This window comes from Melanostigma gelatinosum (genome assembly GCF_949748355.1).
Source record: "Melanostigma gelatinosum genome assembly, chromosome: 4".
NCBI lineage: Eukaryota > Metazoa > Chordata > Actinopteri > Perciformes > Zoarcidae > Melanostigma > Melanostigma gelatinosum.
In genome coordinates, this window is record NC_136637.1 from 6,560,814 (window position 1) to 6,579,334 (window position 18,521).

Consider the following 18,521-nt stretch of genomic DNA (forward strand, 5'->3'; position numbering starts at 1 on the left):
TGCGGTCTACAAACCAATGAGTGACGTCACGATGACTATGCCCACTTCTTATATACGGTCTATGGTGTCTACACAGGTTGCATAGTGAAAACGGCACGTAACAGCGCAGCATTAGCTCAGAGCCTAATCCAGAATCACTGTTAATGCGCCGTAAAAAAAAAGAAAGAAATGCACTTTAGTTGACTGCTACGTGAATAAAGCACGAGTGAAACATGCTTCCTCAGGCTGCATGTAGGCAAACAAGCTTTAGAGACGTTCACGTGCCGCTTTCTTCAGGACTTGTGCGTACAGTTTGTATGACTGTTTTTTTACTGTCACGACAGAAGTTGGCTTCACCTCTCTTTGCTTTCAGGTGCACATAATGTGTTGGCAGGTGTGCCATTACATACAAGACTGTTAGCCTAGCTTAGCACAAAGACTAGAAAAAGGGTGAAAAACTAGTCTGGCTCTCTGTCCAAAGGGAACAAAATCTAAGGCTTGCTTATTTACACATTGTGTCTTGTTTGTTTAATATGGACATAAACTGAAGTTTGGAAATGTCAACTGCATTCTCATATTTTCTCCCGGATCCCATCACAGTTTGAAACACGATTAAAACAAAACAAAAACGCTATAAAACTACTTGGCTAGCTGTTTGGCAAGTGACGGACGAAAAATAAACATTGACTTTAGGTTTCACATGGGAGACGAACCGCGGCCACCTGGGTGAGAAAAAAAGTTCAAAACATATTTGTGATACGTCAAACGCAAACTTGGAGGAAATAGTGTTTCCCTAAAAATGTAACTTACAGAGCAGTTTTGTTCTGTGGGAACGTAAGTTGTAGGAGACCAGGCTGTCAACGGGCATTAGAGTGGTATCAATATTGTCATCTAAATAAACATATAAAACTGGGAAAAAATTGTGGTTTTAGTTCAATGTTAATAAAGTAAATGCAACCGGTCTCACACATGCCTGCTTCAGTTGCTGCGAGCAGGGATTGTATTCCATGCGACATTTAGCGAATTTGCATATATGTAGTTCATTAAAATGTCTCCTAATTATGTTGATAAAAAAAGATTTTGTTTCTATTCTGTTCCCTTATGTTTCTATTGAAACATATTTGCTGGTGTAAATTAATAATATATAAGAGTCATTTCTAGGAGACGGTGGTTAAAAATGTTACCACTCTCGATTATTTTCATTGATTTAATATTGTTCCGTCCTAATAATTTAGATGTGGTATTATAATAACTCATTTTATTATAATTATTTTCCACTCTTAGCGTACACTTTCAGGTTGAAGACACACCAGCACACGTTTCTCCTCCAATATGCTCCTCCGCGGTTACGGCCGGAGGGAGAAGAGGCCGAGATCAGTAAGACAAGTGGGTGATCTATCGTTTTTCCCTGAGACAGATTGTCTGGAAGGTTGCAGAGATTAGTCACATCTGGGGCTTTTAAGAATGCTGCAAATTGTGGCCTTTCTTTAACGCGGCCGATAAGGCATTAAATGAAGGGAGCCGCCTTATCAGCCCGCTGCTACCCATAAATCACAATTGCCTGCTCCCCTCCTGTAGCCCTGGTGGTTTCTATCTGCATCCTGGGGGCTGGCGAGATCCCACCATCACTGCCACCACCACCACCACCACCACACAATAATCACACCATTTGCCTCCTAATTCACCCTCTGCAGACATTACATGAGGAGCATTCTTCCATTATGTTTCGCACTCTTCTGTTCTCCCTCAGTCTCTGCTTCTGTCTGTTCTTCTCTGCCTTGTGTGTATTCACAAGTCTTCAAACGGGGGAATCATTCTTCCTGCGAGTGCTATCAGACTTTAATCCACAGGAAAAAGAAGAAGAAAAATAACACTGACACTTCAGCACCAATTCAACTGAATAGGATGTGGAAAACAGCCTTTAATGGGATATTGTTCTCCTTTTGTCTCACTCAAACCAAAAGGAAAATAGAGTGGATAGCATAAGCTTTAATGAGCTTGTGTAAGTGACTCACATTTCATTATTTCTTTCTTTCTCCCTCAATAATTATATGGCACTGACAGTGATTTTGTGGTGCTTGCCTGACAGTTGAAATTGCCAAGAGCTCAGGAGCGACTGAAACAAAAATGACTGACAATCCGCTACAGGAACAATTTCAGAGCAAGACATTCTGTTACAAATGTGGTTTCTAATGAGAAACCAAACAGAGCAACTGATAAAGCAACATGTAAGGGGCATCCTTCTTTATTAAAAACAAAAACAATAGCGTAGCTTAGCATAAAGACTTGAAGCAGGGGAAACCGCTAGTGTGGTTCTGTGCAGTTAAAAATACACATCTAAAAGCCTCCAAAGTGCACTAATTACCTGCCGCCACGGATGTTATGTTTCCCAACAATATATTCGAGCTATTTCTACTATATGTGTCTTCGGCAGTGTTGAAATAATGAACACGCACAAAAGCTCTAAAGTTTCCTCCTAATTACTGTGAGACCTTTCCGCGGCCGTGTGTGCGCTTATCAACGCGTACCTATGTGGCAGGTGATAGAGGTGAGAGTGGAGGCCGCCCATGTGGCAGCTGATGGAGCAGCTAAGCCCGAGGAGGAGTTTAAAGGCGTGGGCCTGTGCGTGCGTTGTGCTGCCGGAGACCTAACTGGAGACAGATTAAGGACTGTGCATTTATCTTTTGCTTGTAAATGAGTGACTGGCCAGTGTTGTTACTGCCAGGCCAGGGTATTGGAACAAGAGGCTTAAGATGTTATCAGAGAATGCTGTGCCTGCAGGCACTCTGAAGATTATAAGGCACGGCGAAAAGACAGTGGGAAAAGTGTTGACAAACAACCAGGGGTTATTATTAAACATTAATTATATGCTAAGCTAACTCTCTCCCTGACCCGTCAACACAAAGCTTATGAGACCTCGGGGTTCGGCGCCCCTTTATCAAGGTCAGAAGGCATCAGTTCAGTTTGATTGGCTCTGAGCTTAAATAGACAATGAGTATCATGATGGAACAAACCAACGGAGATACAAGACAATTAGTTTCTGCGAACACTCTACCAGGTTGTTTTTTTATGCAAACCGGAACAACTGATGGCTCCAGATCTCATTTCTGATTGGCTGAGTCAAAATCAGCTGGTAGAGCTGAGCGAACAACATGTAGCCTAAAACACATGTGCCGCAACTGAAAGCAGTAGTCACAACAGAACCTCCGGTTCTGCCAAGTGAAGCCGGTGCGCAAGTGTCTTAAAATGTGAAAACCGACCAGCAGGGGGCGACTCCTCTGGTTCCGCAAAGAAGTCAGATTGTATAGAAGTCTATGAGAAAATGACTCTACTTCTCACTTGATTTATTCCTTCAGTAAACATTGTAAAGATGAGTTTATGGTCTCAATCTCTAGTTTCAAGTCTTGTTCAATACAGCATGATGTTCATTTAGTAACTGATGGTCCATTTAGAGTCAAATAGACCATAAAGCAGGGTATGCTTTAGGGCGGGCTTAATTTGATTGACAGGTCGCTGCCGCTACCAGAGCCATAGCCGGTGTCACTATACTACTCCTCCGCATTCCAAATGTGGTAACCTTCGTTCAATGGTTGCGAAAAAAAACAACATGGTGGTGACCGTAATTCAAGATGACGTCGGCGAAATTGTCGAACTCGAGTCTTCAAAACAGCAGTCTACAAATCAATTGGTGACGTTTTGTATACAGTTCATGCCTAAAACACATGTTATTGTACCATTTCATAATAATTTCTTCAAAGTTTCCTGGAAATAATTATGTGATTTGCAGTTTAGTTTGTTGTAATGAGTTCAAACGCAGTCTCCAAAAGAACAGCTGACCTGCTCCGCTCTGACTGAAAAAGTCCAGATTACACGATCTTTGCAGTAAATTCTGCCAGGAGAACCATGCGATTGCTGGAGTGTGTGCTTATATGTGCATCTCTGTGTCTTTCCACAGCTGATCTGGCATTCTGCTGCAGCTAAAATATTTGGGTTTGCCAGTTATGGCTGCGTGCCTTTCAGTGTCTGTTTTATACTGCCACCAGCCCCTTTCACGCAGTCTGTGGGAGTGTTGCACCGTTATCCTGCCTCGCTGTTCTGTATGAAAAGTACGGAGGCGGTATGGGGGGGGGGGGGGGGGGGGGGGGGGAACAGAGTTGTTCTGCCGCTGAGCCGGCAGTGGAGGTAGTCACAGAGCCGAGCCGACGTCTTTATGAAAAGCTGGCATTGCGGGACTGGCTTGACATTTTGATGACATGTTATTTGTGCGCCTCAACCTTCGGAAGATTAAAAAGAAAAAAAGATCCTAGCGGCAGTTAGCAGCTAACGTACAGCAACCGAGAATGTCAGCGAATTGGGAAGACATTGAGACCCAGAGCCTCATTTTGCAAAGGCCATGGAGAGAGTATAAACATAGTTGCGCATTATAACACGAGTTATTGTGACTTATATCGACGTCTTGAGAAGCTAAAAGACTAGTTGAGCCATTCCGTCTCATAGCCAGCAACACAAATAACTTGTTACATAGTTTTTGACCTGATTTGCTTCGGTTTGTCCGTTGTTATTCAATCCAGACCTATACAAAGTTGAACTCTACTTCTCTACTGCAGTTAAGGCTGATAGGAGAGATATTTAGTTGGCCTTGGAATCTAAAATAGTATAAAACATTCGTATCCTTACTTAAAAACAAAGTCATGCCAGTGGTACCCAGAATTAACTTTATGAACCTCAGATGTGTCATGTAATACAGCAGATGTTAAAGGAATATTTCACCCACAAAATGACCAATTGTATACCAATTACTCACAGCATTTTTGAATGAAACTTAGTGTTTTTTTCATGCCACAACAGAAAATACCAAAACAGACTAAATCCTTGATGAATTGAAGTATACAGGGTCTAGGTTTAACAACTCCTGTCAGGTTGTCTTCAAGGATCCAAGGTGGTGAGGAAATGATATACAAATAATAATTGTGCGGCTGAAGTATTCCTTTTTAGAGTTTTTTTTCCACAGCTTTTACTCCTACCACCACCTGTCATTGTGCCGTATTACACATTTGATGTAAAATTCAAGCAATTCAGACGAAGCGTAAAATACAGTTTAAGGGGCACAAAAGGCTTTAGAGTGCTCAGTGATGTTCGTAGTAGCTCGACATGATCTTACTATGTACAAACATGGATATAGTAATGATTTATTGGTGTAGAAATCATCCATCTAGTGCACGAATTACACTTCATACCGAAGGTGTTGGGTTGAATCAGACTCAACTTGAATTTGAATGCCTGCGACTCATGACTCACTTTTGGCCTCGACAGCTGCTGTGACACCTTGACATCTGTTCTGACAATCTCCCTTTGCCTGGCAGATAAATAAAATACTGCTTTCCCTTTTTTTTTTTGAGTTTCACATCCACTCTGAACCAAAGCCACCAGCAGCCATTGAGAACACTGAATGGAGATTACCTCCTGAAATCTCCCGTATCCCTCCTAGACACCACCCAGCTGCGCAGACAGTTACAAATTGGTATTTGGAAGACATGCCTCTGAAGATAATTAGCTTTACTTTCAAGGATTACGCTGTGAACAACAAAACAAGAACTGTAATTTGCAAGCCCCGAGGGTGGCACATTGCAGGCACAAAAAAACTACAACTTCAAACTTTGTACCATTTGAGATTAAGGAAAGACAGGTTCGACTAAAGGGCTGCTTGGGAAAGCTCTGTAATGTAAAGTGACGGTTTGAGCTGTACTAGTAATTGAAGTGCTGTTTTTATCATCTCCATGGGAGAAGTTGGAACTTCCTTTAACGTGTGGATTGGTTGAAGCTCATTGGACCTTTGAAAACACGGTGAACTCGGTTCAGGGGGGTCAAATTCATTAATTCGCTTATGTATAAACGTTACACATTGCTTAGCAGTGCGTCGATCAACACTGGACAATTTTTTATCCTTGTAAAGATAGAATTCATGTTCTATTGGATTGCATGATATTGTACAGGTGTACCTAATAAAGTGGCCACTGAATGAATATTCCATTTAAAACTTCATCACATATCTGTGACATTTTTGTAGGTTTGCACAAGTCACTTGTTGCCTTGAAGCATCTGAACCAACGTCCCTATTATTTCAGTCGTCCACATTGTGTGCCTTTTTAGCTTCTCTGCACAGAAAACATCCACCATTTCCGACCCCCCCCCCCCACACACAGGTCACAGAAGTATTCACGCTATTATGTCCATGCTGACAGTTAGCTACTACCTACTACTACTGCATGCAGTTGTGTGAACTAATTTGGCAACACTTCCCATTGCTGGAATACAAAACTCTGTCCTTGAAAAGCTGTAAATTGCATCCGGAAACATTTGAATGATTAAATACAAACACACTTCAATATAGATCAAATAAGCACTTGCACGCTGGTTGAGAGAATAGAAACAAAACGGCTTCTTGAATGTTTGAGTTCTGTTTATTTTGACAGGAACACCTTCATTCACCGTCATACGGTATCTGCGTTGCCTTTCTGGTTAACATCTACATTAGGTCATGTAACCTTTTAACAATACGAGAAATATCATTGGAGGTTAATTAATTCTCGCTAGAGTCAAGGCAAGTGGAAATCTGAAAGCATAAGGTGACTGCTGCCTGGCAGGCTTTCTATGGAGAGGAACTCGAGCACACGTGACAGACAGACTGTTGCTAGAGGGGAAAATAATATTGTCCGTTACCTCTGTACATCTTTAGTTATTTATACAGAGCTTTCTCTGCTTCATTTCCGAGTGCGACTCATTCTGCATAGAAAATGACGACCTATCCACCTGACTGATGAAAAGAAGACGATTACTTGAAACTTCCATAACTTGAGTCTTTTTTTTAGTGACCTGTTCAACAAAACCTTATAAAACACACCTAATGTGCTTGGAATCAATGTGGTGTCACACGCTGATTGAAGGGATTAAAAAATAAAAAAGAAGAATTGTGTTCCAGAAAATGCTGTTCATTTGTTCTGACTCGATTTGTTTGCGATTTTCTTGTGAAATAAAAAAGATGAAACCTAAAGAGATAAAATATCACCTGATCCTCATCGAAAAGTCCTTCGAATGAAACAAGCTGATGGGGAAAAAACTAACATGCTTAACTACAGAGTGCACATTTGGTTCCCCCGCGCAAAGACAATGGGTTTATGAATGTGTTTTGGGTTAGATGCCTGTCTGTGGTTATCACAAGCTTAAGACATTTAAATGGATTGTTCTACGATATAAAATATGTCAGTAAATACCCCTTTTGTGAATTTCTAAGTTTTGAAACTTGCGATTGCTAACATGTGGTTAAATGAGACTGCAAAACGCCATCACACCGACGAGTCCTCCTCACGCTCACATGACTGTCGTCGTACATCTGACGATTATATTCAGGTCTCAAAAATCACACAAGTTTTGTTTAATTGTGAAAAGTCTCTTGCTGAACAAAACCACAATAATCCCAACACCAATGAAAAAAGTCCATTTTGCTTTTTGTCGAGGAAGTCGGTGCGAAGTTAACTTCCAGGTTGGCCAACAAAAACAATGTCACCCCTGCAGCACTCTATTCATGTCCGCACTAAAGCTTGTGATCAGGAATCACAAGTTGGCAGTTCCCAATTCCAAGGAGTCACAAGGTAATTACTTACAATGCAACTTTGAAACAAATAGCAGAACACCAAAGACACAATGTAGCTCTCCAGCAGCAGGGACATGCTGAAGATGGGGTCACGGGGGGATGGAGTGGCAAACAGCGAAGGCCGTGTGCGTCCTGTGTTGATGTTTTGGGGACTGGGCTTCTGTCATGACATCAGCTGACCTCATACAAGGACTCGCAGAATGCGGATACAAAGGATGAAAGAAGCAACAGAAGTAATAAACCAAGGCTTTTGGGCATTCTGAGCAAGATTACATTTACCCTTCTCCCCGTGCCCTCCTCACTGCACCGTACTTCAAATAATCCTGCAGGAGACGGTGGCTTGTGTGTTCCTTGTTAACTTCACGGCTACTGCTCCGTAAAAGAGGTCACAAACTTTGGGAGTATGAGGGCAATAGTACAACCTGGCCGCACATAACTCGGCTGACACTGTCAGGTTTTGGAACTTTCATTACAGGTCATAGGAAAGCAGGAGCACATCGGTGTTAGATGTCATGTTGTGATGCCGGCCCCTCGGAGTCAAAGAGCAAGGACTTCTTTATACACAGGATTCTGATGTACAGGACGGAGTCATACCAATTCCTGCACTGAGCGTGCCTTCAACAGCCCATATATACTGCAATACAGACACACGGCGCTCTTTTATTCAGTTAGGGCCAGAGCTGTGAGAACAAGGACCGTGTTAGTGGCGATGGGAGAGTTTTCACCTCGTATAAGATAAACAAGCGCTCATAGAATCAATTCAAAAATGTCTCGATGCAAATTACAAAAAAACAAACACCAGGTCTAAACTGACCTTGAGGGATATGAACTCTTATGTGAAGTTTTTATTATTGCGGATGTACACTGGGTTTTTGGCCCATTATCATTATAAGAACGTTGTTTTCTCTCGATATTGTGCAGTCTCCAGTGCATTCCCACACCTAACCAGGTGCTGACAAGTATGTTTTTGTGGATCCCACAGCCATCCCACAGCCATCCCACACATGATGCAGACACATACGGGGTGATCACGTTTGTTGTTACGTTGTTTTCCACGGCACAGGCTTGTTTTAATAAGAGGAAAGGGACGAGGTGGTTCGGTCTGTGTGTTGGTCTATTTTTCATGTTAACATTTTGAATTGTTTTCATTCTTTCTCACATAACATCGCTATATATTTCCTGTTTAGCATTGAACTATGTGTGAATTATAACTATGACCAGTAGATGTGGACATTCCTTGCTTGTTTTTATTCCATGCTATTTTATACTTTTACTCCATTACATTAATCAGCTATGGCAGGTTTTTATACATACAAAACATGTCTTATCTTTTAAAATATAATGCTGTTTAACCATCCATAAATATATATATATATATATAAAACCCCAACAGTACTTTTGCAGGGTTGTTTTGCTGCTGATATTATGTACCTTAAGTTAGTGAGTTTATTGTATTTAATATGGACATCATCACAGCATTCACTCTGTGTTTAATGTTTGCAACACCTGTCCACAGCTTTATCTTAATGCCATTTAGAATTTAGACTTTTACTTGTTCATACAGTGGTATTAAGTAGGGTTTCCGAATAATTCATCCACCACCAACTATTCTGTGTTCAGACGTCCGTTTAGAGTTAAATGGCTTCGGTTTGATGGGATTGAATCATGAATGCTGTCTGAAGACAAAATATAAGAAAAGGTGTTGCCTGGTGTTATTCTACTTCTAAACATTTGCAAAGATGTTGAACAAATGAACCTGTTACTGGATTGAGCGAGATGAATGAAATAACATTTCCTGCAGTTGAACTTGAGGTTTTGTCAGCTTTAGCATTTTGTGTTCATGATGCAGCCTAATGGCGACTGGTTTCACTGATCTCATCAGAGCATTGAAAACTGCTGCCAAGTTGTGTGCCAAATGCGCACAATATTTCTAAAAAAAAACAAATTCTATCTTGTACGAAATGTGCAAAAATGCAGTTTGGAAGCCCTCCATTGATCCTTAATATGTTTTCAGAGTCGTCAGTATAGTCCGATTATTTCATATTGGTGTTACTAATGACATTAAGGCTCAAGTCAAGTGTCCCAGTAAACCATGACAGTGTGTCAGTGAGCCGCAATACGAGGACCCCGGAACTGAAGCAGCTAAATGGAATTCAGCCATCTTTCATTTAACATTTTACACCTGTGCTTTATACATGTCAAAATGTCTTCTGTAAAAAAAAGGACCATTGCCGTTGTATGTGAACCAATCAAAGGTCAGCATGTTAATTGTCAGAAGCAGCATGTTAATTGTAATCTAGCTAGCAGCCTACTGCCCTTATTTGACAAAAAAAGCAACCATAAAGGTGTGAATTGTCTTTTTTTATTTATTGTATATTTTAATATATTCTCCCAAAATATACTTTTATTTCATAACATCATTGAATTGAAAAGGTCAGAAGAAGAACATATTTTAGACTTTGACAGAAGGCGATGAATAAGCTGTATTTGTTGTCAACATTACTTTAATTACTGTAATTTGTAACAAATGGACTGAGCAGGAAGTGCGATGGCTGTAAGGCAGATGCTGGATCAGTAAGATCCTGAATAAATATGAGTAATCTCGCACAGCCAGAGCCTACAGATCATCTATTTAACATGTTAGCATTAGCATGTTGAGCACAATCAGAGCTGTGGTTAAAAAAACAAGGGAAAGAAGGCTCATGGTCTGCTGATATTGATTAAGTTTCTGTATTGTTGCTTTCTTTTTCAAATTTCCCACATTTGACGAGAGTCTAGACTCTTTTTTCATAATCAGCACTTAATATATCACAAAATCTAGACAAATCACTCAACATTACATTTTGCACCCCTGTCTCCTTAGACCGCTGTACACTTGTAAAGGTTAAAGGACGTTATCAAGTTCTTTGCTCTCCTCCGGCACAAACCAAAATTCATTTCAGCCTTTTGCAACCTTCAGCGACGCTCAGCCGCATTTCCCTCACCCCTTTCTTTCCTCTCAAAGCAACATGAAACAAACCAGAGAGCAAGCAATTTTATTGTTCAGTGGTATCTTTAATTGTGATGAAAAGGATTATGTAGATTTCTGTAAGCCTCCTGACAAGACATATTTTAAAGTGAATAGGCCATAGAACAGGAATATGTGTCAGTGGTGGAGGCTTAGTGGAACGTCTTCTCAATAATAGGGTAATCCTGGAGTCTAGGGATCCCTCATTTACCCTCTCAGCCGAGAGATGATGTGCACTGGTCTCCAATTATTGCCCATGGTCTCTTAAAAGACAAAGGAAAGGACTCAGACTGTGTGACTAAATGTCATAAAGATATTTCCTTTTATCTTTATTATTTCTTATAGAGAAGTATTGAGCAGCATTACGAGGGAAAAGCAATGTGAAAACTGTACCTTCTTCCACAAACACAAAGAAACACACAACAATGCAGTTCAGATCACATTGGCAGACGCCTTTGTTCAAAGCGACTTAGAATAAGTGGTTTGTCCGTTCTGGGCTACTGTAGAAACATGACGGCCGACTCTGTGAGTAGGACCTGCTCCTTATGTAGATATAAACGCCTCATTCGATGAAAAGGTGATGATACACTAAAGAGAACATACCTATCGATATTATATGATATTTCTGCCCATAGATCCCCCTAAAGGCTACACACTGTTCCTTTAATGTTTGTTTTTAACTGTAGTATCTTCTTTTGAACAAATGAACTCACGAAGATATTGATCAGAAAACATTATAAAGCCACCAGTCCGACGTCTCTATCAGCTGTCACAAAGTCCCACCCTGAAACTCTGAATGCGTATCAAATTGATAATCACAGAGCCCGACAATGTCGGCACTATTCATTAAACAGCCATAAAACACACAGACCTTAAAAACACATGTTTCTTTCTCACCGCTTCTGGTTCAAAACTATCCACAAACCTGTTGAAATACACTGCTCTGACGAGGTCGCTAATTATGCATCGCTATCTCCCGTGGAGGGATTTCCTCTGGGGATAATGAGCGGTAAAGCGTGCATCTTTTTGACAGATGCTATTGCAGCCATGTGCCTCACAAAAGGGCACTTCATTGGTTTATCTTTGGGGACAAACTCATTTGCTCTGGCCTTTTTTATTTATTTTTACCGGATATGCACAAAATCAACAGAACCTGGTGATATTGGTCGCTCCTCTGAGAGAAATGACAACGTGCTGTTTATCTATCGTTGCTTGAAATGTGCCTATAACTATTTATTTCTTGATTTCACCAGAACACTAATTAAAAACAAGAAGTGGAGTTGGCGTGAAGTGAAAATTGACTTCGCGATGTCTGCAGGTTTGGTGCTGTTTCAGTCCACTGACTCGGCTGGAAACAAAGAGTGTGAGATAAAGAATGGAAAGAGCTGTGTGATTCGTGTGGAGGATAAACAAAGATGAATTGCCGCTGGAGGTCAGCATCCAGAATGCATATTCAAAGCACCGCGCGTTGCCGTAGAATTACAGCGGTCACAGTTATTTAATTACCTGAATGGGCAATTTCGCAGTGAATCTGCAGAGAAAAGGGACAAGAAAAGTTGTGAAGAATTGATGATGGACTCTTTGAGTGTGAGCGAGATAAAATTGACCATGAAATCCGGAGCTTGGAATTAAATTGGTTGGAAGAAGGGGGGGGGGGGGGGGGAAGGTGTGAGACACAAGTGCCTTTGTGAAAATGCCAAGGTTAATTTGCACATCAGTTAAATGCACAATTGCATGGGAGATCTGTTTGGACAAAAGAAGCCCTAATAGGGAGAAATGTAGTAAATAGCTGAGATGGTTAAAGTGATTTGTGTTCAGTCTCTAAGGGCCTGTGGGTGTACGCAGCTCTTCCTCCTGTGGATTCATCGGGAGTTTTGAAGGACCAAGTCTACTTTGCAAAAAATCCTTCTTTTTATCGCTGCGTCGTAAATAACACATGAAAGTGAATGAAGGCTCCAATTGTTTGACATTGTTTTCAGACATTTGCGAGTAGCAATGTGTCAATGCGGTATTAAAATCCACTTGTGGAAGCTTGAAACTTGCTTGAGATGTTTGATAGCACAACTTGTTTTTATTTTTGCCAAGGTTACATTGCCTTTTCTCTTTTGAATGAAGTCTGCCTTATACATTCATCAATTTAAAAATCTATTGCATGCCTTGAATAAAACACACACAATTTCTCTTTGCAATGACTGCTGAATGATCATATTGCTGTGGTGAGTCAGAGTCAGGTTCATCTCTCAAGTGTACAGTGTCAGCAGCTCCACAATGACGTGTATAAAGCTTATACCTGGATATTGTGCCTGTGTTTCACTTCAAACTTTTTCAGCCACCGAACGTTTTGTGACGCGACAATGTGCTTTCAATGTGTAATTCTTTGCATGAAACAGAAGCCAATAAGTTGTATGCATTCATCCGTGGGCTGACATTAGCACATGAACCGGGTTATTCATTTTTCTTCAGTGTGCTGAAGGATGATTGTGAATGATCAAGGATACCTTCTGATACCAGGATCAGGGCAGTCTAAGGATAACTGATCAGAAGAGGCGTTGGGCCATTATAACACACAGGGTTTGCTGAACATTTCTCAAACAGCAAAGTAGTTAGTGAGCTGGTAAAGTTCTCCTGCTTCTACACTGAAAATACAAACCAATCCTGTAAGAAGTGCCCGACTAAAGGGACGTTGCATTTGTTGTACCTCACAAATGTTTTGGTGAATTCAAATGAATATTCACTATCGCGTTATCAAGACTTACGTTGGAGAGAAGAGTTTTAATTGTGACAAGTTTTTAACTTAAAATTGGTACAAAAAGTGTATATTATTATATTAGAGGTTCAAAATGCATCACTGACAGTCAAGATCACAAAGGAGAAAAAAAAAGAAGATCAATAAAGAATGAATAGAATTACAGCTGAAAGTGGAATAAAAAGACTCCAAGAGCCTCGTACAATACAGAACAATCCCCTTTTCCCCCAAAAAAGCTGGACGTACAGATCTTACAGCTGCAGTGCATGTGAGCTATTGAAACATTTTGCATGCTCATATTGGTTTCGTGCTGGAGCTGCTGTATCTGACTAACCAGTGGCTGAATCATTGGATCTCCAGCAACAGAGATGAGGCAGAGTCAGAGATGGCTGATATCAGCCAACTTATCCAAGATTGCACGATTCAAAAATGGGTGTTGGATTGGGAATAAAATCAAGCCTCTTATTGACATGAGATGTCACCGACATCAAAGTCCCTCTACTTGACAATGTCACTTGAAAGAGTCTGGTTGGGACCAGGGTCCAATCCGTTGCCCCGGGAGGCCCTTTGTGCATCATGGTAATAGAGAACAAAGAAGGCCAAAACCTTATGCTGCTAAAATAGATTCACCAAAACCAATCGAGTATATTAGCTGGGAAATGACACGGAGGAACTGACGAGGGCTTCTCGCGGCAGATGGAGTTTCCCCACACCATGAAATTTGTATACTTGGCTACTAAGAAAACAATTCTTGCTGGTACGTTGAGCAGCCTTCCTGTTTTCACTGAGAAAGTGACACTGGGAGAGTGAGAGAGTGTGAAGCCTCTTTAATTGCCTTCGGTCACCCACAACGTTGAACCGGAGCGCCACGCAGCTTAGCAAAGGAACCGAGCAGAGGGCCTGATAGATATTTTATCGCCCAAGTTAACGGTTAATGAATTCCCAAAGTGAAATCTGTCACTTCAAAAATAAAGAGGAAGGCAAATTAAAGGGAGATAGAGAGAGACAGGGGAAGAAAGGAACTGGAGAGGGTGACACAGTTTTAAAATGCCCTATCTTTTGGCCATCCCCGGTTTTTCAATGGAATAAAGAAAACTCAGCCTCTTTCTTCTCTTCTTTTCTTCCCCCACTTTCTTTTTTTCTCCCTCCCATCCTCCTATCTCTCACTCCACTTTTCTCTGAAAAAAATTCTCATGAATGATTTATATGTGTCTTGTTATCAGCAACGATTTCTATAGACCCCAACGCATTCACCAAGACATTTGTGGCGTAATTGTTAATTTTAATGCCATAATGGCTTCAGATGGGAGCCCTGATTAGACATTTATTACACAATTAAATGAAACATACTCAAGAATCACAAAAGCCTTCCGTAATTATTTCAGGCCATTAATAAAATGGGCATTAAATTATATTGGACACAAAAGAGAAGTGAAATAGATTTCCATTAGAGCAATAGAGGCAGAGCGGGGTAATAGATCCTGCCTGAATTCACTCTGAAATTAATTGTTGCCCAGCCTATTTCCACACACAGTGGAATAAATGAATGAGAAAAGAGAGGAAGAGAAGAACGAGTTGGTGGCCGTGAGAGTGAGGGGAGGGGGTTACATTAAGAGCCTCTGATAAAAACCTTTTGTTTGACGCACTACAATGGACCCTCAATTCAAGAGAGAGGGAGGGAGAGAGAGAGCGAGAGTCAGACCAATTTCAATCTTAGTCCACCCCTCCAGAGTTCTGAGTCGAGGTTATATCCTCTTTTCAAGTTTTGTTTGCTTTTGAATAAACAGCCCTCAAAGATCTAAATACCAATGCATATATCTAAATGTGACACTTGGCAGAAAGCAATGTGTGGGTCACAACGAGCGCCAAAGACAACTGCTGTTTAAAAAAAAGAAAGAACTGGAACAAATGCATGTGACAGGAAATCAATCTTTTCTTTCATTAATAAATCACCTGCCGAGTTCAAAGGAGATTCTTTGATTCTTTGACACTAAGTCACCTTCCAGCTACGCCATGATGGAGGTCAAGCCCAATAGACTAATAAATAGCTGTGATCCAATCAAAATCTTTATCTTTCAGGAAAAAGGTCAGTTTTTACAAAATGATATGATAGCAGTCAGGAGTAGAGCTTTTCTTTGTAATAATACAATTATTTCATACAGTATATACACTAGCACAAGCTCATTTTTACCTTACACTCTCACTCTGATGCAGCTGTATATAACTAACAAAGATCTAAGTTTTACATGAATATTTCTACGGTAATATTTTCACATTTTAAATGTAATGTAAAGTCAAGAAGGAGAGAGCACATACAATGGAAAAATTAACATAATTTATTTTACCCATCTCTGAACAGCAAGATTACGATAGTTAAAACACATCAAAGCCCCGACGTGTGGCAACGACTTTGTGAAACCATTTCCGATGGGAACTCTTAAATTGAACCGCCGTTTGAACTGGCGGTCTCATGAGATCTTCTGTAAAAGTGCAAAAGAAATGGGAAGCGATATCTTACAAGGCTAGAACAGGTCATTCAACTCAATTGAATTAAGCTGATACAGATTTGTAGAAAAAAGCCTCAAAAGCTTTGCCATTCTTCAACTGTCTCTTTTACGTTATTTCACATTGGAGTTGTCTGTGTTTGAGTTTTTTCCAATACCTATACAGTCCAGCTCCGATTTCTCCAGCAGCTGTTTGTCCCACCTCATAAAGATCCTGTAAACAAAACAGAGAGAAAAGGTACAAGATGGGGTTGATTGATATGTATAATTCTGAGACGTTCAGGAGAAGCACTGTAGAATATTGATTTTCAATTCCAGGGTTTATAATTCATCACCTGGCTCACGGGAGCTTTGAGCCATGTCTTGAGGATCAGGTCTGAGACTCAGTGGAGGCACTGGTAGCCCTATGGTGAGAGATAAAAAAATACAGTTTGTTTAAATAAAAAATAAAAAAGATGTGCTTTCCCAGTAAATGCCACATTTACCTCTGGGTGTCTACACTGTAATACAACCACCAAATCCAATTAATCAAAACATTATACTTCACAATATTCTGTGTCATATTTATAATAAAGTACAGAGCCTGAATGTCAATGCTGGGCACGCACTCCAACAGACAAATTATGTCCACTGATGAGATATGGCTTTGGGCTATAATGAGAGTTAATGAGTCAGTATAAATGTGTCATAGGTCTTATCATGGCCATTTTACTTTGAAGGAACAGCTGTTATTTAATTTGAGAATTTCTCCAAATTCAGAATGTAGTATAACAGTGAATACGGTACTATCACAGTTGAGAGTCAGCTGTTGTCAGAGTTGAATCCTGTACATCATTATTTTCTAAGCCATTATGGTATATATTAAATTACCTCTCGCTTCGTACGGCATTAAACTGATTAATATATGAATAAAACATACAAAATATACTTTCAAATCAACACAAAAGATGAACCCATTAAGTGATTAACACAAAACTGGAAATCATGGTCTTGAGAGAGTCGTGTTACTCAAGTTAGCAAGAACTCCATCGACTCCTCAGGACCTTTTCTCAGCACCAAACCCGTCAGAATTCTGTGCCCTCCACCACAAAAACAAGCGTGTGCCAGATCTCAGGAAGTACAGACGAGGATTGTGGATTTGACAACTCTTTCGAAAATCATTTGACCCACAGAACTCTTGACCTGTATATCTACAGCATAAACATCCTCTCGGGCACAGAGGAGGAAGACAGAGGTAAAGGTGTGGTTGATGGCACGGTCATGACAGGAACTCTTCTCCCAAGGATGGCATGTTTCTCGCAAGGAGTTTAATGTCCATAGGTGGCTTGGGATGACTCCAATGGAAGCTGGTAATAGGATCTGCATCCAAGATGTGCAAGCAAGGATCCGGGAGCATTCTTTGGGACCACCAGTCAAGAAGGTAGTGGAGATTGAGCAGTGCAGCCTCAGCAGGCTGTGGACATTGTAGGAGGGCTGAGAGTCGATGAGGCGTGGTTGCAGTGTTGGTTGCAACCTGGGGAGTTGAATCAGACAATAGCAGGAACTTGAAAGGACAAACATTGGTGATCTTCTGAAAACCTGAAAGATTTTTGATGCAGGGCTATATGTTCTGGACATGGACAAGAGCGTTTTTCCAAATCTTTCGTGAAAAAAGCTAAAGCAGACACTGTCCCATATCCACTTCTTTCTCCTGCCTTGGGAACACAACAACACAAATAGGAGATGTAGTACTCAGAACCTAGAGTTTATACAAGTAATGTGGGAATACAAATTTACAAAGGAATAAACTCTAAGTTGCAGTTGGAATGCAAACATCTGTGCAGCATTCTATCTACAAAGGTGCGTTTGAAAGCTGCAGGTATAGTGGGGCCTGTGGTCGGTGTAGGCAGTCATTGTCTCACTCCTAACTCCTCAACTACCGAGGCTTGGTCAGTGCCCCACTGCACTTTGATCCAGCTCAAATCTAAACCAACCCTCGTCATCATTAGACAGTCAGAGCAACTGACGTAGTATAAAGAGATAGTCCGCGTTGGATGTGGGGAAAGGGTGGTGGAAGGGTCAAACAAACGCGGGACTTGCGTCCAGGAATTTGCTGTCCAGGAATTTGCTGTCCAGGAATTTGCTGTCCGTGTCCGGTGCGAAACTAGAAATAAACATTGACGGGGAGTCGTTAGTGTCATTAGTTACATGACTCACGCGAGTCGCTAGTAACGTGACTCGTTTGTCAGGTGAGTAAACGTCAACCTCACTCTTTTCCCCGAAGCTAACAAAGTGCTTTTGTTGCCTGAACTTAACCTCCTTTGAAGACGGAAGTCTTGTTACAACGCGTATAACGAGTGGAAACCGACACGCTGTCCCCGACACCTGCAAAACCGACGCTAGACCTAATGCGTCATAGTTTGAATTTTCGGGCCACTGACCGAGCGTTTGACGAGTTAGACGTGAGAACGCTTTGGTTTAGTAGCACTTTTCTTTCTGAGTGGTTGTAGTCGCCCAGACTTCACATTACTTAATCTGAATCCATCTTTACACTGCACTATGTAACCGTTACAGATACAGAAGAGATTTCTAGTCTTGTACTTTTACAAGAGGCACCGCTGGGCCTGGCATGCCTATTGGACATGCTAATCTTTG